General features: G+C 36.7%; 1 protein-coding gene across 2 annotated transcripts in view; it reads right to left on the bottom strand.

The window, feature by feature from the left end:
• Nucleotides 1–19,846: 19,846 nt before the first annotated feature.
• The window catches only part of LOC128642025 (uncharacterized), a 135,691-nt gene continuing 130,185 nt past the window's right edge, over nt 19,847–25,352 (bottom strand). For both annotated transcript variants that reach the window (XM_053694665.1, XM_053694666.1), the window contains exon 13: nt 19,847–24,420. The gene's annotated coding sequence lies outside the window, so the exon portion shown is untranslated. The remainder of the gene's footprint in view (nt 24,421–25,352) is intronic.

The raw sequence follows: 25,352 nt of genomic DNA, 5'->3' as shown, positions 1-25,352 counted from the left end.
TTTTAAATTATAATTTTCGTTGTGCACTTTTGTAATGTATTCATCTCCTTCCCATACGAAAATACAATATCCCTTAACTAGACACCGTGTTTTCAGGGTAAAAAGTGACTTTATAGAATGCCACCAAGGAAATAGAAGGGCTGGGGAGAGTTCTTAAACAATCTCACCAGCCCAGAGACCTTTATATCATCGGCTCTCAGATTAATTTGAGAGTTCACTAGAGGGAGTCAGAGGACTACATAAACAACTATATACAATGTGATTGGTGTAAACTTTCACAAGCATTTTGTACATTAAAGGGACATGAAACCCAATTTTTTTTCTTTCATGGTTTAGAAGGACAATGCAATTTTAAACAACTTTCTAACTTTCTTCTATGATCTATTTTGCTTAATTCTCTTCATATCCTTTGCTGAAAAGCATATCTAGATAGGCTTAGTAGCTGCTGATTGATGGCTCGTGTGATTGGCTCACCCATGTGTTTTGCTAATTCTTCAGAAAAGGATATCTAAAGTATGAAGTAAATTAGATAATAGAAGTAAATTGGAATGTTGTTTAAAATTGTATTCTCTACCTGAATCATTAAAGAAAAATTTTGGGTTTAGTGTCCCTTTAATATATTTATAAATAACCTGACCTGAGAGCTACCATGTGGTAAGGCTGTGTTTGTTTACATTTCTTACCATGCAGTGATGCAACAACACGTTAGTCACTGGCCCACCCTCTTTACACAAGGTAGCCAAACTGTTTGTAGTCCCACTGGACTCCATTTAGGATATAAGACTAGTGATTAAGGGAACTGATTCACATTAATGTGATTTTCTGACAATTATGTTTTATGTGATGCTTAAAGGCACAGGAAAACCCTAAATCTGTCTTAAATAATTCAGATAGTCAGAACATTCAATTTTTAACAACTTTCAAATTTACACTTATTATCAAATTTGCTTCTGTCTCTTGGTATCCTTTGCTGAAGGAGCAGCACTACACTACTGCCAACTAGCTGAACACATCTAGTTATCTAATCACAAAAGACAAATGTGTGCAGGCACCAATCAGCAGACAGCTCCCACTAGTGTAGGATATATGCCTATTCATTTTCAACAATGGATACCAAGAGAACAAAGCACATTTGAAAATATAAGTGATTTTAAAAGTGTCTTAAAATGACTCGATCTGATTCTTGCAAGTGTAATTTGGACTTTCCTATCCCTTTATAAACACACAGAAAACTTTGCACTTTTATTTGATGGTTTGGGTCAGAGCTTATTTTTATCCATCTCAGCATTTCCAAGAGATAATACAAACTCTAAAAACTCAACATGTGACAGATCCAACACACACCTTTCTAGTCGAGCATAAAGACAAAATTAGTGAAGAGACATAATTAGACCTGATACTTTTTTTGTTTGTAGTTTATTGTTTTTTATTGTTTCCAAGAAGATAAAGTTTATCATACTAAATACAAATAATCCTTGAATAAGTAACAAATGAGATGATCTTTAACTAGTTAATTAACCATTAGGTGACGGTACAAACTTAGCCATAGCAATAACATATAGTCTTCTTCAGTCATGATAATCAGTCCATCTTTGTTCTTGTTTCTCATTACTTTAATCAAACAGATATACAAATATAATGCTGGTTTGACCTAAAACCAGATGTAGAAACAAAAAGGAGATGTGGGGGGGGGGGAGAAGGGGGAGTATGAAGAAATTTAAGGAAGGGAAGAAAAAGATGCACGGGCCTTACTGAAAATGTCCTAGGGTACTAAGTGCAGGTTCCATCTCTTGTGAGACAGGGCTAGGCCTAGAATACATAGAATCACCATCATTAAGCTGTATGTTGTTTTTAGGTACGGCTACAGCTTTAGCTTGGGTAATAACCATATAACAATCTGTGGTTCCAGAAAAGCCTATGCAAATTTAAAGGGCTATAATAATTGAAAAATGACAATAATCTAATTTGTTAGAGCCTATAATCCTAAAACTAGCGAACCTGCACTACTGTGTGTTTAATTCCTGCACAGAGCACTGCTGCTCCTGAGTGTAAACTGCCGATGATCCAATCAGCAGAGGTAGTCGCACAACTCAGATGTGTAACTAGCGCTGCTGATCCAATCATCTTCCCAAGATCTTCATTTTTCATACAAACTGTCCATAGCTTGTACAACAGTAATCTAACTCTCTAATAGCAGACTATTGATTGATAATATCTACCCATTTGATCCCTGTAAATGTTATCTTGTATACCCTATGTTTGGCGCTCTACAAATACCTGATAATAATAATAATTAAATACTTAGTATCATGAGTGATACAGTAACAGTAAAAGAGTTGAATTTATTATGTTTTTTATGCAAGTTGCAGCCTGGTCTTAGGCTTACAGACTCCTTTTAATGTCGTTCTTTCCCAATGGGAAAAAATATTTTGTTCTGCCAGCAGGTGGAGTTTACAGGTGTATGATACTTTTGCTCTGCTCTTCTAATGAAGTGCAATTGGGGCTATACTTCATCTTAGTTTGATATATTAGTTGGTAACTAATGACGATAAACTGGTGAAATAACCTTTGGTTAAATTTTAAAAAAAAAAGGTTTCCTTGATTTGTATTAAAGCAGCCAACAGATTAGCACATCAGTAATAGATTGGGTATGAACCATCTTTCCTAGATCCATATAAAAAGAGACACAGAATTTGCTGGGACATTGGTTATTGCTCATTACCTGTTAATTCATTCAGCAGAAAACTAATAACTCAGTTACTCATCGTAAATGTTTAGAATTGTAAGTTTAATTTTGTACATACATTAAATAAAAAAACTAATAAAATGAATAACATCATGCATATATGTAAATGGGGTGACCACTAGTGCCATTTATACACATAGGATGATAGGATTATAACATGTAAGTCACATTATTCCTCACTGGTTGATAGCGAAGCTTTTTAACACTTTTTCTATGAGCAAGAAAACATCAATCTCCAACTCACTCAAGAGAAGGGATTAAATACACCTATCACATCGTCTATGTATCTTTATGTTCCAGGCGCATTCCAGTCAGGGTCAATAATTTATCCCCAGACTGCACCCAGTGTGTACATACTGCTAAATAAATACATTGCCTATAGGTATACAATAGCACGTGTTTCACATCAGACCCTACACTAGACTAGACCCTGGTTTAATACTGTACCACACAACATGCTCCATGTGAAATTAAGCTACATTTTCTGGATGTCCTTAGACATTAGTGCTTAATCACAAACAGTACTAGTGATCTACAGAATGCCCTTTATTGCCTCAAGAAAAGCACTTCCTTCGGCTCAAGAAAGTTCCAAAAATTGTTCCCTTAAATTTTCTAGCTCCTCTGGTGCTAATTTTATATACGTAAAGGGACTGTACACTGTACAATTGTTTTTGCTTTGACAGTTTTTCACAGCTAGAGGGTGTTAGTTTGTGTGTTTCATATAAATAACATTGTGCTCACACACCTGGAGTTATTTAAGAGTCAGCACTAATTGCCTGAAATGATAGTCTGTCAAAAGATCTGAGATCTGAGATAAGGAAGTAGTCAGCAGAGGCTTAGATACAAGGTAATCACAGAGGTTAAAATTATATTAATATAACAGTGTTGGTTGTGCAAAATAAAATGGGTACCTTGTATTCAATCTTCAGTGTGCGGCAGACGATCGCATGAAAGAGAATTAAGTAAATCCAGTTTGAAATCCAGTGATCTATGGGGATCTGCAGAAAAACTCACTTCAGGACATCTACAAATCACATGATATTATATTTCTAATTTCATTTTTGAATGTATTTCTCACTCGTACTGGTGTGATTATCACTAACAGTACAGGTGTTATGAAAATACAGATCACATAATTGCGGCTTTTATGATTAACTATTGCAATCTGTTTTAATTCACACCACTGCTAACCCATCTAAGGGGTAAATTTAAAAAGAGGTGAGCAGACATGATTCGCTGCTCGCCACTAATAAAATGCTTGTGCAATGCCCTCCCCCCCCCTGCTCACCGGCGGCCAATTGGCCACTAGCAGGGGCCGTCAATCATCCTGATCTTACCGTATCGGGATGATTTCAGTCCACCCCCTAAAAGGACAAGTTAAGGAGCAGCGGTCTTACGACTGCTGCTTCTTAACTTCCGTTTCTGGCGGACCTGAAACGATGGGGCTCCGAAGCAGCATTGCTGCTTAATAAATGGAGCCCTAAGTCTGTAAATCCAGACAATCTAAAAGATGCATTTAAATGGGTTAGCAGTGGTGTGGATGGAAACAGATTGCAATATTTAACTCTAAAAGCCAACACATTATACAGTAGTATTTTATTACTCCTTTATGTGCCTTTATTGTTGATGTTACGTAACTTACCAATAAGGTATAGCAAAGTCTCTAATGGAGTCAGTGACATAACTTGTATACAGGGAAGAAATGGCAACTTGTTTGCCCAGGTGGTAAGTACAACTCAGGGGCCCAGGTACAGCAACCCATCCTTTCCCAAAGAGCAAACATCTTAACCATTTATCTTTAAATACCTTTAATAAGTGAATGCTTAGTGTACAGAAAAACTTGGCACCAACCTCAAACAAACATTTCTTTAATATATATAAGACGTGATTTGATATTCAACATTAGAATTTTAATTTTAACTGTGTGTTTGTTTATATATATATATATATATACAGGGAGTGCAGAATTATTAGGCAAGTTGTATTTTTGAGGATTAATTTTATTATTGAACAACAACCATGTTCTCAATGAACCCAAAAAACTCATTAATATCAAAGCTGAATAGTTTTGGAAGTAGTTTTTAGTTTGTTTTTAGTTTTAGCTATTTTAGGGGGATATCTGTGTGTGCAGGTGACTATTACTGTGCATAATTATTAGGCAACTTAACAAAAAACAAATATATACCCATTTCAATTATTTATTTTTACCAGTGAAACCAATATAACATCTCAACATTCACAAATATACATTTCTGACATTCAAAAACAAAACAAAAACAAATCAGTGACCAATATAGCCACCTTTCTTTGCAAGGACACTCAAAAGCCTGCCATCCATGGATTCTGTCAGTGTTTTGATCTGTTCACCATCAACATTGCGTGCAGCAGCAACCACAGCCTCCCAGACACTGTTCAGAGAGGTGTACTGTTTTCCCTCCTTGTAAATCTCACATTTGATGATGGACCACAGGTTCTCAATGGGGTTCAGATCAGGTGAACAAAGAGGCCATGTCATTAGATTTTCTTCTTTTATACCCTTTCTTGCCAGCCACGCTGTGGAGTACTTGGACGCGTGTGATGGAGCATTGTCCTGCATGAAAATCATGTTTTTCTTGAAGGATGCAGACTTCTTCCTGTACCACTGCTTGAAGAAGGTGTCTTCCAGAAACTGGCAGTAGGACTGGGAGTTGAGCTTGACTCCATCCTCAACCCGAAAAGGCCCCACAAGCTCATCTTTGATAATACCAGCCCAAACCAGTACTCCACCTCCACCTTGCTGGCGTCTGAGTCGGACTGGAGCTCTCTGCCCTTTACCAATCCAGCCACGGGCCCATCCATCTGGCCCATCAAGACTCACTCTCATTTCATCAGTCCATAAAACCTTAGAAAAATCAGTCTTGAGATATTTCTTGGCCCAGTCTTGACGTTTCAGCTTGTGTGTCTTGTTCAGTGGTGGTCGTCTTTCAGCCTTTCTTACCTTGGCCATGTCTCTGAGTATTGCACACCTTGTGCTTTTGGGCACTCCAGTGATGTTGCAGCTCTGAAATATGGCCAAACTGGTGGCAAGTGGCATCTTGGCAGCTGCACGCTTGACTTTTCTCAGTTCATGGGCAGTTATTTTGCGCCTTGGTTTTTCCACACGCTTCTTGCGACCCTGTTGACTATTTTGAATGAAACGCTTGATTGTTCGATGATCACGCTTCAGAAGCTTTGCAATTTTAAGAGTGCTGCATCCCTCTGCAAGATATCTCACTATTTTTGACTTTTCCGAGCCTGTCAAGTCCTTCTTTTGACCCATTTTGCCAAAGGAAAGGAAGTTGCCTAATAATTATGCACACCTGATATAGGGTGTTGATGTCATTAGACCACACCCCTTCTCATTACAGAGATGCACATCACCTAATATGCTTAATTGGTAGTAGGCTTTTGAGCCTATACAGCTTGGAGTAAGACAACATGCATAAAGAGGATGATGTGGTCAAAATACTCATTTGCCTAATAATTCTGCACTCCCTGTACAAAACCGAAAAGAGAACAATGTAGTTCTGAATGATCACTATGCATGGCTTTCTCTGTATGATAGATGCTGTTCCCATGCGTAGCAAATAAGAGGTTTCGCTGCTATGTTATTTTGGATACACTCTACTGGGTATAAATAGTGTAGGACTTCAGGTGTTCATATGTTCACATACACAGAGTTAAAGATATACATGAAACTGCAATTCAATGCACGTATATTCCTGGAGTTTACCTATACCCTGCAACGTTTCTCAGATATAGAACACTTGTTGAAAAGCTGTGGTCCTGACAGCTCCTGGACCGTGTGTGTACCTCCCAACCTCCTACGGTAATTATGAGCCAAAATATGTAACACTTCATCTAGCGGTGTTAAGCTGTAATATGCAGTAGTACAGTCAGAGATAATGCAATCGTTCAAAGTAGATATGTGGGGTTAATACGGGAGAGGGAACAGAGTGAAGCCTTGCACTCACTTACCATCTCTCCCCGACCATCGAGACACACCACCACCATTGAACAGAAACGCCGGCGTCTTCCTGAATTCCTGCTGGCATGTACACTACACGTGTTCTCCTCTGACGTAGCCACAACACACACCCTTTCCTCAAAGCCAATCAATAGGTAGGTTGGGACGGTACTCACCGCAAACAGTCCAATAGGGAACAGGCGCCACTTCGTATGGGGTAAACTGCTGCCAAACAGGATTAAAGCATAAATAATCCAAAAACGAAAGTGATGGCAGCAGTTAGTAAGTAAAAAGTCAATATTTATTTGTAATCCATTAAAATATATATTCCATGGAGGAACATAAAATGTAGAAAAAAATGAAGTCCTACACTATTTATACCCAGTAGAGTGTATCCAAAATAACATAGTAGCGAAACCTCTTATTTGCTACGCATGGGAACAGCATCTATCATACAGAGAAAGCCACGCATAGTGATCATTCAGAACTACATTGTTCTCTTTTCGGTTTTGTGTCTATATTGTGCTACAGGCAGCACTGTGGAACTGAGTGATATACTATTTGGGGATTTTCAATCCATGGAGGACACACAGTTTTATTCACTCATACCTGCTATACCTCGGGATGAACCGGATCTTGAATTAGCCAATGTTTTCTCTACCAGTAAAAACTTTGATTTGAGTGATTTATTTGATGACTTGGACAAACTATACATTAAGGCAACCAAGTTACAATGGGATATTTGGACTCTTAACAAATACATTGATTTAGGGCTAGTGCCCAGAGGACTACGTATCACTAAATATCCCACTTTTGAAGTTGGTGATTTAGAGTTTAAAAATATGTGGAATGATATATTGAATGAATGTTCAATTAGATTAATGGCTATATTGGTAACCTACAAAACTAAACAATTGACTGCTATTAGGGATGCCATACAGATTATACAGACAGAACTTAACAAACAAAAACATGAAATTGACTACACTAGATTTGATGACATTCTTAGAAAGTCAGTTGCTAATATTAAAACCATTGTCATGCAGAGAAAGCACACAAAGTACATCAGGGACCAGACTGACTATGACTCCAATACTGTACATGTATGGAATAAAACACAAAGGTTTCAAAATAGAAGATATTCCAATAGGAACAGACGAAGGGGGAGGTCCCACATATGACTAAGGGGTGTATTACCCCGAAAGATTGTGACTGTTTGGCCCTGCTTTTCTAAGGAATAAAGAATTAACTTTGGCATTTTGGTGAGCATTTTGGTGAGCTTCCAGTTTGTACATTGACCATCCCCCCAGGGAAGCCAGGTATACTTAAATCTACTAACAAAAATTCATCGGTAGGTAAGGATGGTCCACAATCCATAAGACCCAAGGATAAAAATAAATTCATAGCATCAACAAGTGAGCCACAGCAGCCAGCCCCTGATCTCAATACAGATAATTGGGCAGCGGTTGGCTCACAACCTGGCACCAGTCAAATTGATCAGGTTTTTTCTGTGACCCCGAGGACCCACATAGGGGGAGGGGGAGTGATTCCATCAGAACAGCACAACAGATATCCTTTGAGAGGAATGAAGCAAGTGAACAAGTACAAACCATCAGTGTAATTAATCTTTCCCAAACCAAGCTAAGTACAACACAGATGAGACTCCTCAGTTTGGAATTAGGCTTTGTACCATCGGCTGGTTTTAATTTGTTCAGAACTATGCTGGATGTAAACCGATTAGTACGGAACATAACCCTTAAGAAACATTTCTCGGGTAGCTTACCTGCATCCGGTGCTGCTCTAAACAAAAGAAAGATGTGTGATGGGGTAGCAAGGATTAATCTTAACACTAACTCTAGTTTTTCAGAAACTTGTGATGTAATTTTGTTGGACTCTATATCAGAGGGTACATCCAGTGAAAGGGTGTCCACTGATATAGAGAAATTTGTGGGGTTCAAAACAGCTTGCACCTTCTACCCTATTCATAGTCGGGGTCCATTAGTGGAGAAGTTCTATAGTAGGGTTGAAAGAGACCTTCAGGATCTTTCTCTAAATAGAACTAATAAGACGAATGATAACCTGACTAAAATGGAAAGACAAGCATTGACTGAACTACAATCCAACACCAATATCGTGATCAGAGCAGCCGATAAAGGAGGCTCTGTGGTAGTCATGGACAGAGTATCTTATAGAGATGAAGCTTTACGCCAACTCTGTGACAACACTCAGTATTCTATACTACCTGCTGACCCAGTTAGGAATTTTCAAAGGGAACTTGTGCACCTTCTGGATGATGGTCTACAACAGGGCTTTATCGATCATAGTACCTTTGATTATTTATGCGTTCAGCATCCTGTGACCCCAGTGTTTCACCATCTTCCGAAGGTGCACAAGTCCCTCACATCAGTCAAGGGACGACCTATTGTTAGCGGCATCGGGTCACTAACAGAACATGTATCTGAATGGCTTGATGCTATCCTTTATCCCTTGGTCCAGATATTGCTTTATCCTTTATCCCTTGGTCCAGATATCCCTGAGTACAAACATGTACTCAGGGATCTCAATGATTTAAACTGGGATCCATCATACATTTGGCTCACAGTGGATGTTGCTGCTCTCTATTCCTCCATCCCCCATGACAAGGGGTTGGAGGCACTGAGCTCCATGCTTTCTCTATATTCCAATTTGGGGAAAGATTTCAGTATTTTTGTGGTTGAGGTTACACGTTTTTTACTCTGCCATAATTACTTTGAGTTTGAGGGGGTATTCTATCTCCAGAGGTGTGGGACAGCTATGGGGGCTAAATTTGCCCCCTCCTATGCCAACATTTATATGGGTTAGTGGGAGCTGTCCCACATCTTTGGAGATGTGAATCCCCTTCGAGACTGCATTGTATATTATGGCCGTTTTATTGACAATCTCCTTCTTATTTGGCGAGGAACACATGGAGAAGTGTTACAATTCATGGAATTTATTAACACCAATACCTGTAACCTCCAGTTCACTTTTGAGATGTCCACTTCATCTATTTATTTTTTAGATGTGACACTAAAAAGTAACATTGATGGCAGCATTGAGAGTAGTATATACAGAAAACCAATATCAGGTAATTCTGTACTACACACAAATAGCTGCCAACCCAAGAACATTTCATACTCTATTGCAAAAGGACAGTTGGTTAGAACTAAAAGAAATTGTTCCACTGAGGAGAGTTTTCAGTATTACCAGAAGGAACTTGTAGGTCGCTTACACAATAGAAGTTACCCAAGGAAGACAATGAACAGAGCAATGAGAGAGGTTAAGACTGTCGATAGGTCAAGCCTTCTAATTGACAGAAAGGATACTACAAACAGAGAAACAAACCAAGTAAATGTTGTGACCGAAAACAGTACTGAATATCACAATATTTGTGATATTGTGAAAAAACACTTCAAACTTCTGATAGCTGACGATAAACTAGATGACTGTGTTAAGGATGGTGTAAGATGTTTGTATAGGAAAAACAAATCCTTGGGTAATTACCTTTCACCTACAGTACTACCTAAAATCACAACTCATACTAGCTCATGGCTTACTAGCAAGGGCATGTTCAAATGTGAGAGCAGTAGGTGTAAAGCATGTGATTACACTGATGTCTCTGATACCTTCACATCTGCTGTCACGGGTCGTTCTTTTGAAATTAATTTCTGTTTAAATTGCACATCCACTTTTGTGATTTATCTTTTCACATGTACAATTTGTAACATACAATATGTGGGACTTACGACCCGTGACATCAGATCCAGAATCAGAGAGCACCTCTCAAAGATCATTACAGGGAAGTCATCGTCTCCCATAGTACAACACTTTTCCATCTTTCATCAAAAAAACGTTACCAGCTTTAAATGGTTAGCTATAGACAAAGTAATCCCCCCTAGACGAGGTGGAGACAGACAAAGGCTCTTGGAGAGACGGGAAATGCTATGGATATTTAAACTCTGCACCAAGGTCCCTTCTGGCCTGAATGCAGAATTTGATCTTATTAATTATTGGGAATGAATTACAACATAGGTTACTAATACATAAGGCTTTAAATATTATTTCAAACATTATTTATATCTATCCTTATTTATATTTATGTTTTTCCCATGTTGTTCTCTGAAATCTAATATTCAGGATGAGTCTCAGATATATACACCGTTGATGTGTAAATATATACAAAATGTATTACTATTTTATATCTGAGGGGCTTTTTCTGCCATTAGCAAGACTGACTTTTTCTATTTAAATTAGAACTCAAATAAATTAATTTCACCATACCGATTATCCCATGAACATAGGATCTTGAGCTTATGAAATATACTGACATATGAATACTATGTATACTTGTATATATGCATGCTTTATTTTAAATTTCTTTGAACAAGCAGCTCTTTTTCCCATGTTGAATATAGTGTGATCACTATTTATCTCTGTGTGACGCCTTTTCCACATAATGAACCGTAGTACTGGTTGAGATATGTTGTCCACTTTATTTCAACATTACTATGTCAGTGGTATTTGAAATGGTATTTCTATGAGTGAATATACTGTTGTTATATGTATTAATTGTTTTTTGTAGAAATGTATAAAATAGAAAGTTCTTGTATTTTTGAAACTAAGTATAACATGTGTGTGCAATTTGTAATAACACACATTGTAGCACGGGTATTGGTTTAATCCATTTTTTGTTTTAACCAATGGGGTTATAGCATACCCTTTTTAAAGCACCTTTGATTGACAATATATATCAGTAGTGATTACGGCTCACGCCGAAACGCGTATACTGTTTATTTCTACCTGTGCACTGTTTTTCTACATTTTATGTTCCTCCATGGAATATATATTTTAATGGATTACAAATAAATATTGACTTTTTACTTACTAACTGCTGCCATCACTTTCGTTTTTTGATTATTTATATATATATATATATATATAAGATCAAATAGGGTAACACAAGCAGAGATAATTATCATCAAAACCCAAATCTGAGAAATGATTCTCATATGATTGAAAGAGAAAATAGAGAAGGAATATATTATCACTCTAGAGGTAGAGAACATCATAGGGGAGGTAGAAGACACTATAACCATAACTATAATTATAATTCAAATTATAGATTAAACAGGTATAATCAGGATTCATATGGTAACCAAGGGTGGAATGATACAAGGGCAAACCAAAATTCTAATTGGGAACAACAACCATATACCCACTCTAGAAATAGAGATAGCTATAATGATAAGGGTTTTTACGACAGACATCTGACAGACAAACCAAGAGCTGTAGAGGTACAGAGAGAAGTAAGACCCCCACCACAAGAACATATACCACTAGAATGGAGACAACCACAAACACATATAGAAGGAAGAAGGGGAAAAAGACATATGGAAGAAGAAGAGGATGTAGAGCTGGTAGAAAATTCCAACTTAAAAAGACGCAGAGAGATGAGACAATAAAAGAAGAAACTATAAAAATCTTCAATTTATCCACACACAATCTAAGTCTAGACGAAACAAACCTATTAAAAAAAGGTTTGTCATTTGCGCCCACACAAAAACCAGATCCATTTGAATTATTTATTGACATAAACAAATTCATACGTAAACTAACACTAGTTAGACATTTTGAAAAAGATAAAAAGACACAAAATTCAGTTAGTCTCACACAATCAGACTTAGAAACACTGGAAGCCTTAATGGATTTAGAGAATGGAAATAACCATCACTCACAAATAGATTACAACAACTATTTGGGACCAGAATTTGAGTCAAATGACTTAAGAATTATTAATAGTGGCCTAAGACCAAAGTCCATTTTCTTCCCTGTTCAATCACAGGGAAAACATATAACTATGTTTAAGGATAAGGTCATTCAAGACTGTATGGAACTCTGCAGTAACTACAAAATCCAGAAACATAATATGAGTATAAGAGAGAAAAGGGTGCTAAAAACACTAATGGATAATGAACAGATTGTGATACGGGAGGCTGACAAGGGAGGAGGCATAGTTATTCTAGACAGGAAAGACTATATAGAGGAAGCTAATCGCCAACTCTCTGACAGTAAGACATATATAACCCTGAAAAGTGACCCTACACCTCTATTTCTGAGAACCTATATGGAACACATAAATTCTGGCTACCAAAATAGAATACTTACAGACAGAGAGAGAAAATATCTCTCAAATGATGAACCTAAAATGGCAATATTTTATTATCTACCAAAGATCCACAAGAGCCTGACCAAACCACCTGGAAGGCCCATCATTTCAGGTATAGATTCAATAACTTCTAGATTATCTGAATATGTGGATCAATTTTTAAAACCTATGGTACTTAATCTCAAATCATACCTTAGAGATACACCCCACCTCCTCCAAATTATAGAAAGAATAGAATGGAAGCCAACTTATAAATGGGCTACGCTCGATGTAACAGCATTGTATACATCTATCCCTCACGATCAAGGGATAAGTGCGATCAAGAGATCACTAGACAATGCTAATCAGATTGCCCCAGAGCAGAGGAACTTTCTATTAGAATCCATTAGGTATATCCTACAGAATAATTATTTCAAATTCGAAAGCACATATTACCTGCAGAACACAGGAACCGCCATGGGTACAAAGTTTGCACCTAATTTCGCCAACTTATATATGGGTATATTTGAGGAGGAGATGGTTTATAATAATTCTGAATTTAAAAACAAAAATGTTGTATTTTGGCATCGCTTCATAGATGACATCCTTGATCCTAGTCATTTGGGATGGAGAGATTAATCTATGGGATATATATGTACAAGAACTTAACGCCAATTGCATGAATCTCACCTTTACACAAAGAATAGAAATCTCATCCATTGACTTTCTAGATGTCACTCTATATGTATCAAATGGGAATGTATGCAGCAAGCTATATAGAAAACCTACTGATACTAACGGTTACTTAGACGCACGCAGCAGCCACCACCCTAAATGGATAGAAAATATTCCATTCGGGCAGTTTCAGAGACTGAGGCGAAATTGCTCAGATATGAGTAATTTTGAAATAGAGGCAAATAATCTCAAAGATAAGTTTACAGAAAAACACTATCCAACTAAAACTATCCAAAAGGCATATGATAAAGCGATTCAACTTAACAGAGAAACATTAGTACATGGCAATAATCAACAAACACAGACACGATCAACCACAACATTAGATACAGCAAGGACAACACAGAAAAGAGATACTAAAATTAATTTTGTTACAACTTTCAATGAGGGCCACTGGAAGATTAAGAACATTTTACAGAAAAATTGGTCAATCTTGAAAAATGACCCCATATTAAAAGACACTATAGGCAACAGACCATATGTTACATACAAGAAAAACAAAAATCTAAAGAATTTCTTAGCACCTAGTGACATTCAGAAAACCAAAAAAAACGGAGAAACAACATAAAGGACAGATTACCAATATACAAGGTTTTTTTAAATGTGCAAGAAAAAACTGCGTGTGTTGTGCACATATTAATAAAAATAAAAATTTTAATAAATTTATAGACTGTGGAAAAGATGGAGAAAAATATCCGATTAAAGGAATACTAAATTGCAGATCTGATCATGTAGTCTATATGCTGGAGTGCACCTGCAGCACCCCAAAAAGATATATAGGACGTACGACACGGGGTTTAAAAATCCGCTGTCTGGAACACATTAAAAATATAGAAGCAGGAACCCTCAAAAATCCTCTCATAAACCACTTTACGAATATTCATAATAAAAATAAAGATGCATTTTTCATTAAGGCTATAGAACAAATACACAAAGGTAATAGAGGAGGTAGCAGACTTCTGGAACTACGAAAAAAAGAGACAGTTTGGATCCATAAACTGGGAACGCTAGAACCCAATGGGTTAAATAGAGATATTGACCTAGCAGCATTTCTATAATTAATGATATATCTGCTGGGGAGCTGCATTTGAACACTAACATGATCCCCTTCCCATACATGTATTCTAAGCATCATGAGCAAGTTAATTTATGTTTTGGGTTTTTAGATTTAAAAAATGTATAAACCATTAGGAAGTATATATTATAGCTCTGTAATAATGTCATTTTGAAATATTTATCTATTTTAGAATTTTATCTCCATTTTTAATAATATGCAAAGTTCATGGTGTGTTGATAATCCTTGTTCTTTCAAGTATCCTTTTTTCCTCAACAAGTATGAGGCAGAGATAACATGTGTATACATAACGGATCCCAATAACTCTGTACCTAATCCAAATAACATTTTATTTATAATGGTAGTCACAACACATTTTGTTAAGCTCATTGTGTTTATTTTTTATTATTTTTTATTTTTTACTTGTTATTTTCCTATATTTTGTTCTGTTGAGTATCGTTTCTAACCGGATACTTAAATTTGATATAGCAACACTTAAAATGACAAATAAGCACAAAAAGTTTGATTGCCCACTAGGAAACAAAATTCTATTGGCATCTTCAAATGTATTACTCACAAAAGAAAAAGAAAATTAAAAAGACTGGGTTTAGTAGAACAGTACAGCCTGGTGACTTGCCCATAAACAAAATGGCGACCGAGGGGCTAACATTTGGCCAATCAGCCACAGCCACACGCATTTATAGAGCTAGGTTGGGGGGCGGCCCACACCTCTGATGAAGTAACCCATTGGTTACGAAACGCGTTAGGCTCCGCTCCCCGCCACACATCACACCTGCACGCTTTGAGTGCACAACATACACGGAGCTGCATAAGGTAATCGGTTGCTGGGCCACGAAAATTAGCCTATTTGCTCCGATTTATACCTTTGGTGCTCCTTATTTGCAAATCTGTGATACTGTCAATTTTTAACGTTTTTACGTTTGTGGAGCTACTTAGTGCATGCACTTGGAAACAGACCTTCTGTATAAGGATCTAGCTACCTGTCAGCACTACAGCTCACTACCACTGTGTATATATATGTTCGTTTAATTTTATAATTTTATAATTGTATACTTGCATCTTACCCAGACAACGGTGTCTGTTTTATACTATTTAAAATAAATCTATGTTTTTTTAAATCTCTGTTATATTATAATGTATTGTGTGGTCAATTGAGATATATAGACTATACACACACATCTATACATATAATATCCCCTTACTCCCTATACCACTGACAACGGATAACGGTGACCCACTGAAGATACACCCAACATTGAAGGATCGTGGACAAATGAGAAGGGAACAAAGGAACAGAGTATAACCATATAAGTGCACTTCTAGTACCTCACTACTTGAGGGTACACCAGGTGAGCGCGGATAATTCCCCCACTGTTTGTTATTTATGTAACTACTGTGAACGTATTACACGAAGTGTGCCACTGTGCGCCTGTCTCCTTCTATACTTTTCCATATATATATATATATATATATATATATATATATATATATATATATATATATATATATTCACATACATATATGTATTTATGCAGTTACAAACCCAAAAGAAAGTCTGGACGACAAATACAAAGACTAGAAGTGTGTAGGTAATTGGTTACCTCTGCAATCACAACACCAACAGTGCACTGAACACTTTCACTACCCCTAGTCCCAAAACCTTAAACAAAGCTTCAGCATAACAGCTGCATGCAGGTATTTATAGTTCCTAAAGCTGAACTAAATGTGGATCAGTGAGCAATTTACTCAAGCACCTGCCAAGTGCTAGTCCTAAAGAAAAGAAAGCGTTGGGCCAGACAGTGGAGCAGCCGTGGTGCTGGTGAACTGGTGCTGCTGCAGTTGGGCTCAGTAAAACACACGCATATATATATATATAAAATGAATCGTTGATAAAAGCTACACTCAAGCAGGCCCATTTATCAAGCTCCGTACGGAGCTTGAAGGGCCGTGTTTCTGGCGAGTCTTTAGACTCGCCAGAAACACAACTTATGAAGCAGCGGTCTAAAGACCGCTGCTCCATAACCCTGTCCGCCTGCTCTGAACAGGCGGATAGGAATCGCCGGACATCAACCCGATCGAATACGATCGGGTTGATTGACAGCTCCCTGCTGGCGGCCGATTGGCCGCGAGTCAGCAGGGGGCGGCGTTGCACCAGCAGCTCTTGTGAGCTGCTGGTGCAATGTTAAATGCGGAGAGCGTATTGCTCTCCGCATTTAGCGAGGTCTTGCGGACCTGATCCGCAGTGTCGGATCAGGTCCGCAAGCCCTTTGATAAATGGGCCTGCTGGTATCTTGGCCAGCCCTGATTTCATCACTGATGGCAGCCTGGGGGGGAATGGCACCTGGCCTAGTCCCTCCTTGTTTATTTTATAAAACTGTATTACATTTTATCTCTTTTCTTTAATTAAAAAAAGGATAGTTCAGTAATATTTGTTTGACAGCCACAAGAAAAAAACCTAGTTATATAACCTCTACAACACAGTTATAGCCTCAAGAACAGGGTAGCTATCTCCTTTAATCTCCTTTAATCTTATACATTAAGCAGTTGAATATTTCAGTGATAGACACACAGGGCATGACATCACATTTCCTAGGGAGCATCTGGGACAGGAGGTGATGGATATTTGTGGGTGAAGCCACCAGAGTTTTGTGGGTGTGGTCATGTATGGTGGGCGGAGTCACATGTGTACAGTGGCTTGGTTGAGAATGCCTTGGTTGGGCTGTGGGTGGAGATGGTGTGCTCCATGGTCAGAATTAGGCAGTGCCTGGTTGCTCTGTAAAAAAATGGACATTTGCCATGAAAGTAAAGCTGCAGGAAGGGCAGTGCTTCTAAATTGTAACAATCAAACAATATGGCGGGTGGTTTGGGAGCTGTGAGCTGAGAATTCAGTTTACACAATGAGTTAAAGATACACAAAACTATTAACAAAGCTGTCAATAAAGAATATTATATGGGAAAAAAACATTCACTCTTGTGTAGATTTGACCAGCACTAGTGAGCCTTAATGGGATGCCATTTTAAGAAAACCTATTTAGTTTGTAGTTTTCCAAAGGCCTAACACTACTTCCAACAACACTTGTTATTATGTCAATTTGACCAATGTTAATGATAAAATTACATCAAATGAAATTAAATGGTTAACTGCATGTCAACATTTTATATTAGTAAGTAAAATAAAACACATAAGTCAAAACTGAAATGTGCCTGAATGCTTTTCAGTTTTGAATAAAACCATTTTACAATATACTTAATCAGAAATGCTTGTAATAAAAGTATGATCAGGTTGATTGACACCCCCCTGCTGTCGGCGTATTGCTCTCCGCATTCAGCGAGGTCTTGAGGACCTGATCCGCACTGTCTGATCAGGTCCGCAAGACCTTTGTTAAATAGGCCTCTATAAATTAAACTAACATTACTATTATACTAAAATTCAAATAACTACAAATTAAATAAACTAAAGTACACATTAAATAAAACTAACACTACTAAAAAAAAATCTACACCTCGCCGTCTGGATGTTGTTATTTTTTGTAATTTATTGTTTTTTATTTTTTGTAATTTAGTATTTTTTATTTTTTGCAACTGTAGATTAATTTTTTTTAGTAGTGTTAGGTTTTTTCAATGTGTAATTTAGTTTATTTAATTTGAAGTTATGTTAATTTTAGTTTAATAGTAATGTTAGTTTAATATATAGTTTAAACTTAGTTGTTTTTTTATTTCACAGGTAAGTTTTTATTTATTTTAAGATAGCGATATTGTAATTTTAATATAAAGTTAGGGGGTTGTTAGGTTTAGGGGTTAATAGTTGAATTTATTTTCTGCGATGTGGGGGCTGGCGGTTTAGGAGTTAATAGGTTTAGTTAGTGGCAGTGATGTGGGAGGCCAGAAGTTTAGGGGTTAATAACTTTATTTAGTGGCGACAATGTCAGGGAGTGGCGGAATAGGGGTTAATACATTTTATTATGGTGTGGGCGATGTTGGGGTGCGGGAGAATAGGGGTTAATAACTTTATTATAGTGGCGGCGATGTCGGGAGCGGCAGATTAGGGGTTAATACCTTTATTTAGGTGTCGCAATGTCGGGGGCAGCAGATTCGGGGTGTTTAGACTTGGAGTTTATGTTAGGGTGTTAATGTAACTTTTTCCCCCCATAGACATCAATGGGGTTGCGTTACAGAGCTTTTCAGTCCGCGCTTCAGGTGTTAACACTCTCTCCCCATTGATGTCTATGGGGAAAGCGTGCACGAGCACGTCAAAGCAGTGCTTGGATTTTGTGAGGTATGGAGCTCATTGCCACCATATCGCACGCACAAGGCGGCTTTTCAAAAACTTGTAATGGCAGTGCTATGGGGGGTAAAATAACGCAACTTTTGTTGCGTTCGTTTTGCACACTCTATAGCGCAAAACATGTAATCTAGGTGTGACACAGTACATACCTAGCTGGTGCAGTGTTTAAATGAGAATGCATAGGGCATATGCAGCATATCTACCGATGTCATGGAAACAGTGATAGTTTTTTCTAGAAGCATTTTTCCTTTTAAAAGTATATAGCAGAAGTGTTTCATGCACATTTTAGTTTGGACTATTCTGTCTCTTTAAGTGAAAAAAGCAAAACTCTGCATCCAAACAATGTGGGCAGCCATCAACATTGCTTTAATTAGCTATCTTATTTTACTTTAGCTTTAGCAAATCTTCTGTGAAAACACCTTGGAAAAGCCTGTGAAACACCTGATACTTTTAGTTTTCAATTGTTTATCCAGATTTTCCTTTAGATCATATATATATTAGTGTTTTACTAACAGACTTTCTAATGGAGTGGAATGGCTTAGACAATGAAGCAAGAAATCCCCCAAACTCTATATTCTTTTCCTCAGATCTTCCTCAGATCAGCTGGTATTGAGGCTATGCTTTATCTTACTGTGATATGCTGGTAACTAATAAAGACAAACTGTTGAAATAAAAATGTGCTTAAATTAAGAAAGTATTTCCTTGATGTGTGTTACAGCTGATTATCATATCAGTAATAGATTGGCCATCTTCCCTATCTTCATATTGCAAGACAAGCAAACCATACTGGCATGTTCGTTCTTACTTATCGCCTGTAACTTAATTCCGTGAAAAAGAAACAACTCAATGACACATGGTGAAAGTGTAACATTGTAAGTTTATTTACTTACATATATAATAAAAATACAAAATGAATAACATCATGCATATATGTAAAGAAGTGGCCACTAGCGCCATTTAAACACATTGGATGACAGGATTATAAAATGTTGGATTCACATTATTGGTCACTGCTTGACAGACCAGCCTGGGGTTAAAAAAGCTAATCAGCAACTTGAGTCAGAAAACATCAAACTACAACTTACTCAAGAGCTGGGACTAAAGGGACAGTAAACGCCTTGAGATTTAAAGGGTCAGTAAAGTCATAATTAGACATTTGTTATTGAGACAGAACATACAATTTTAAACAAGTTTCCAATTTACTTCTATTATTTAATTTGCTTCCTTCTCTTGTTATCCTTTACTGAAAGGTTTATCTAGGAAAGCACAGGAGCAGCAAAGAACCTAGGTTCTAGCTGCTGATTGGTGGCTGCATATATATACCAATTGTTATTAGCTTAATTTGATAATAGAATTAAACTGGAAAGTTGTTTAAACTTGTATGTCCTACCTAAATCGTGAAAGAAAAAAAGTGGGTTTCATGTCCCTTTAATATAAAAGGTTTTGTTATGTTTAGTGAAACAACTTGCCAATATACTTTCATTATTTATTTTGCCCCAAGATAACAAAAGTGCCTTGTAATTACAAGGTGTTTAACTGCCCTTTAAATCCATTAATGACATATTTGATGTATTATCCTACTAGTTCCATTCCGGGAAGGCAAATCATTTTTGATCAGTTGGTACCCAGTGTGATCATGTTACAAAATGAGGACATTGCATGAAGATATAATAGCACATACGTTTCACATCAGAATGACCCTATACTAGACAAGGACTGGGGTTTAATACTGTCACGCTACAGAATATGCAGCAGGTTAAATAATCTACATCTTCTGGATGTGCTTAGACATCGGTGCTTAATCATGAATAGTACTCTCTTAGAGCAAACAATTCCCCCTTTCAATACCCACAAGGGATAGAAATGTACTCACAAGTGTAATAGCACAGACTGTGCCAGTAATGACCTGCTGAGATCTCACAGTGTCTCTGCTTACTGAGCTCAGGTCTATGCTCCTCTGAGATCGTCTGCTGGTGTAACCCTCTGATTTCACTCAATGGTATGATCCAATCATAAGTCAAAGCCAATCCATTTGTTATAAAAGCATAAAATATCAAACGTACAATGTTTAGCTTACATAACTGCACATTGCTAATGCAAATGTAAGGCTAATGCACATGTAATGTGCAGTTATGTAAGCTAAACATTGTACATTTGATATTTAGGGGCCTATTTATCATTATGTGAGCAGACATTATCCGATATTGTGGATCATGTCCGCTGCACATTGATAAATGCCGACAGCATACGCTCTCAGCATTTATCATTGCACCAGCATTGCACCGCAGATTTGCGGCCAATCGTACATGATCAGGTTGATTTTCGGCGTTGTCTGTCCGCCTCCTCAGAGCAGGAGGACAGGTTATGGAGCAGTGGTCTTTAGACCACTGCTTCATAAATTGTGTTTTGGGTGAGCCTGAAGGCTCGCCAGAAACACGGGGCATCAAGCTCCTTTCGGAGCTTGATAATTCGGCCTCTTAATGTGTTTATAACAAATTAATTGGCTTTGCAGCATTTTAAATACTGCAGAGGCTCAGTGGGCCAGTGGGGCTTGTATGATGTCAACAATTAACAAATTGAGTCATGCCTAGATGGTACAAGCACCTTAGGCTCTCTGAGCGAGTGCTGTATTTAAAATACTGGTGCACGGTGCATACTTAAATACAATTTTAAAACAGCTATATCTTTTATTAGGAGTATTTTAGCTAATACATGGATATTACAAAAATGCTTCTATTCAAATATGAAATATATCCATGTGGATTCCAGTTTTGGCTGGACTCTCCCTTTAAGAAGAAAACCTAAATTAATAACAAAACTATGATATTAATATTGTAATTTAGTTCTGTGATTTGTCTTTGCTATAGAGATTGGGCAAACACAGTAAATCCCAAAACAGGGCAAGAATACAAGTCGCACAGCAATTCTGATTTTTGGAATTGCGAAAACACTAAGCGTTATGGTTTTTTCACTTTTGGGGTTGCACGGGTATTACAAGTTATAAATTATTTTGCACACGTTAACCTGCGTTATACATAAAGCCAGATTGCGAGCGCAATTACGTAGTCAATGGAGAAGACAAATAGTAGTTCGTCTCCTCGGAAAAGTGTACATGAAAATGTGAATATTTCATATTGCTAGGTTTTTTTGTTAACAGAATATGTTCTATTTATTTCCAAATATTTCTCTATATAGGTGATGTTATTTGGACAGATATATCTATTTATAGCGAGAAATGTAAATATATATGTCTAGATATCTCGAGATCTATATTTGAATATCTCTTTGAAAATACATTTGAGATATTGGGGCCTATCTATCTAGGGCCCGTGTTTCTGACGAGCCTGTATGCTCGCCAGAAACACCAGTTATGAAGTAAAAATTGTGTAATTTGCGATAGTGGATCAGATTTTATAGCTTGTTGTTTTTTTGTATGTAGGGTTTAAATGCCTTCTGGACTCTCTCGTTATTTACAAAGTACATTTCAAAATGTCATATGATTAGGGAACAGTAGTATCTATGAACAATGTTTAGATACATGTAAATATGACCTGTTTGGTGCTGTCACATTAGACATGTAGAATAGAGTCATAACCTTACAAATAAGAATATTAACAGTATAAAAAAAAGCTAATAGTTTAATTATTGATGAGAAAATAGCACCTACAGTTCATGTCCAATATCTGCAGCATATATTGGACTCTAAACAAATTTCACAGTTTCTTAATATATCTGACATTTAATGGACGTAACGTTAACCTCTGCAGCACTTGCCTCCAACCATATTTACTTTCCTATACATGATTACATGTACCAGCTGTCAGAAACAATACGTGGGGTGCACCTCACGTGAAACAAGGGCCAGGATTAGGGAACACCTTAACGATATTGAAAATGGTAGAACTTCTAAAGGAGCGGCTAAGCATTTTGTATTTGAATACCAGGGAAACACCAGTTCTTTTAATTGGATGATAATAGACCTGGTGAAAAGGAAACCAAGAGGTGGAAATCGATTACAAGATCTTTTTAAGAAAGAAGCCTTCTGGATCTTCACGTTAAAGACACGTAGATTAGAAGGCATGAATATTGATGGTGACATCATTAATTTTTGGCAATAGGCCTTAAGATAAGCCTTATCTGATATACTAAGATCTGATAATATATATAAACTGTATATATATATATATATATATATATATTTTTTTTTAGCTTATGTCAAATTGGAGAATTGCACGATGGTGGTTGGATATGTACCCATATTAATGTATACACTATTAATAAGTATGGAAGGTCATAAAAGTATTTCACCATATCCTGGTTCTCTGTAAATATTGGATGACAGATATGATTAGTTATTTAAATAAATGATGTAGGAGGGGAGAAGTTCACTTAAGTTAGGCAGTTCATATACACATTTATATTTGTAGAATCAACATGGCATGGAGAAAAAGCCTTTAAAAAAAAAAAAAAAAGTAGAAGTATAACTAAAGTAATGTCATCATTTAGGTATTGACGATAACTAGGTAAAGGTTTACTGTTTCTTTAAATTCAGACTGATGGATTAACACAGGGTGTTTGGCTACCAATAAGATTGCGAGGGAGCGTATTTAAACTCCATAGGAGAATAGAGTAATTGAGTCTATGATTAAGGCTGTCAGCAGCCGAAACGCATCAGACTAGCTTGACAGTCTGTATTACACATACATATAATTTTTACTACGTGTGCCATTATTTTAAACTTATGGAATAAGCAGTTTTTTGCTTGTTTCTATATTTACTTTCCTGCTGACTTTTAATTTGATGCATTACATATTTTTAAAAAAAGCTCCAATTACCTTTTGTTTCCTTCACCCACTCACCTTCATATCACAGAACTTCCAATATATTGTAGAATTGTCCAGATTTATGAAATATGTCCTGGTTTCGTGCTGCCACCATTAGAGTTTCTCTAAGTAAAACTTGAGACCACCCAAACTTTACCCAGAAATGCCCAAACGCTGGCACCCAGGTTATCTTGTATCTGTTCCCAAACCATCAATGCAGCACATGATTGGCTGGCACCGCCTCCAGAGTACACATTGCTCCTCAAGCTCCACCCCTTACACCTGCTCCTGGCTTTTACATTAGGGTTTTGATCTCCACTTGTATTGGAGTGCATACTTACATATGCTTCTAATTTTATGTTTATTTATATCCTTTGATTAGTAAAACTATCATTATCTTTACATGATAATTTATATAATAGTTATTAATTTAAAATAAAGTATATTTTAAGTGTTTTATGCAAGTGACCTGTGACATTTGAGGTATATGCAATACTGTGTATAGGAGTCTATTTTGTTTTTGCAGCTGCTTTTTGAATTTCTTTTCAGAGGATTTTTTCTTCTTGCTTCCAGATACCACTTTTCTGCTGCTTGAAGGATCTCTGCATCTGTTAATGTAAATATAATAGGAAACAGGATTCAAAGATTGACGGGTGACTTATATCTATAATTTAATGACCGCACAGTTATTAGTCAAACAGACACAATTCTTCAAGAGTTCATTGTATTCATAGCTGCTGCAGGAGCACCATTTTAAATAGACTGGGTTAGCTCTGTTTTTCTGCCGCACCAGGATATTGCTCTCTCTTGCTTCAATAGCTTTTCTATAGATGATACTACAGTGTTGACATGTTTTAATATAAGCAGTAATTTAAACATGCAATTTCATACCAGAGAATAAAGATAAAGGAGCAATTTGTAAACAATTTAGTACTAAATTACAAGTGGAGTGGTATTTAGAGCTCTCTCTCAAGCATATCACTGGTAGTAATCTATTTGTAAGCGCGGGTTTTCGCTTGTATTACTAGTAGAAAGTAAATGGTTTGCGCGCAAGAGAAACCTGATGCACACAAACTTCAGGACTTTGGTTACCCCGACCATAATAACTTATTCTCCTAATAGACTTCAATGAAGCTTGATTTAAAAAAAAAATAACCTAGCACTTCTAGCTTTCACGCAAACTCAACCGGGAGTGCGCTATATCTGACATTAATTATGAATATTTTACCTTCCAATGTTCTTAACATAGAAGAAAATGTATGTATATATATACAGTATATATATATATATATATATATATATATATATATATATATATATATATATATATAAATACATATGAATATATATAAATATGTATATAGATATTTATATATATGAATATATAGGTATATACAGTATATACAGGAACATACTGTATATTTAAAAAATACATAGGAAATTGTTCACTATGTGAAGAACTGAATGTAAAATATTCACAGTAAATACACACTAAAACACATTATTATATATTGCAACTTAATAAAAAATGTTTTTTCGT

The sequence above is a fragment of the Bombina bombina genome, chromosome 11 (genome assembly GCF_027579735.1).
Source record: "Bombina bombina isolate aBomBom1 chromosome 11, aBomBom1.pri, whole genome shotgun sequence".
Taxonomy (NCBI): domain Eukaryota; kingdom Metazoa; phylum Chordata; class Amphibia; order Anura; family Bombinatoridae; genus Bombina; species Bombina bombina.
This window is presented reverse-complemented; position numbering and strand designations above follow the sequence as displayed.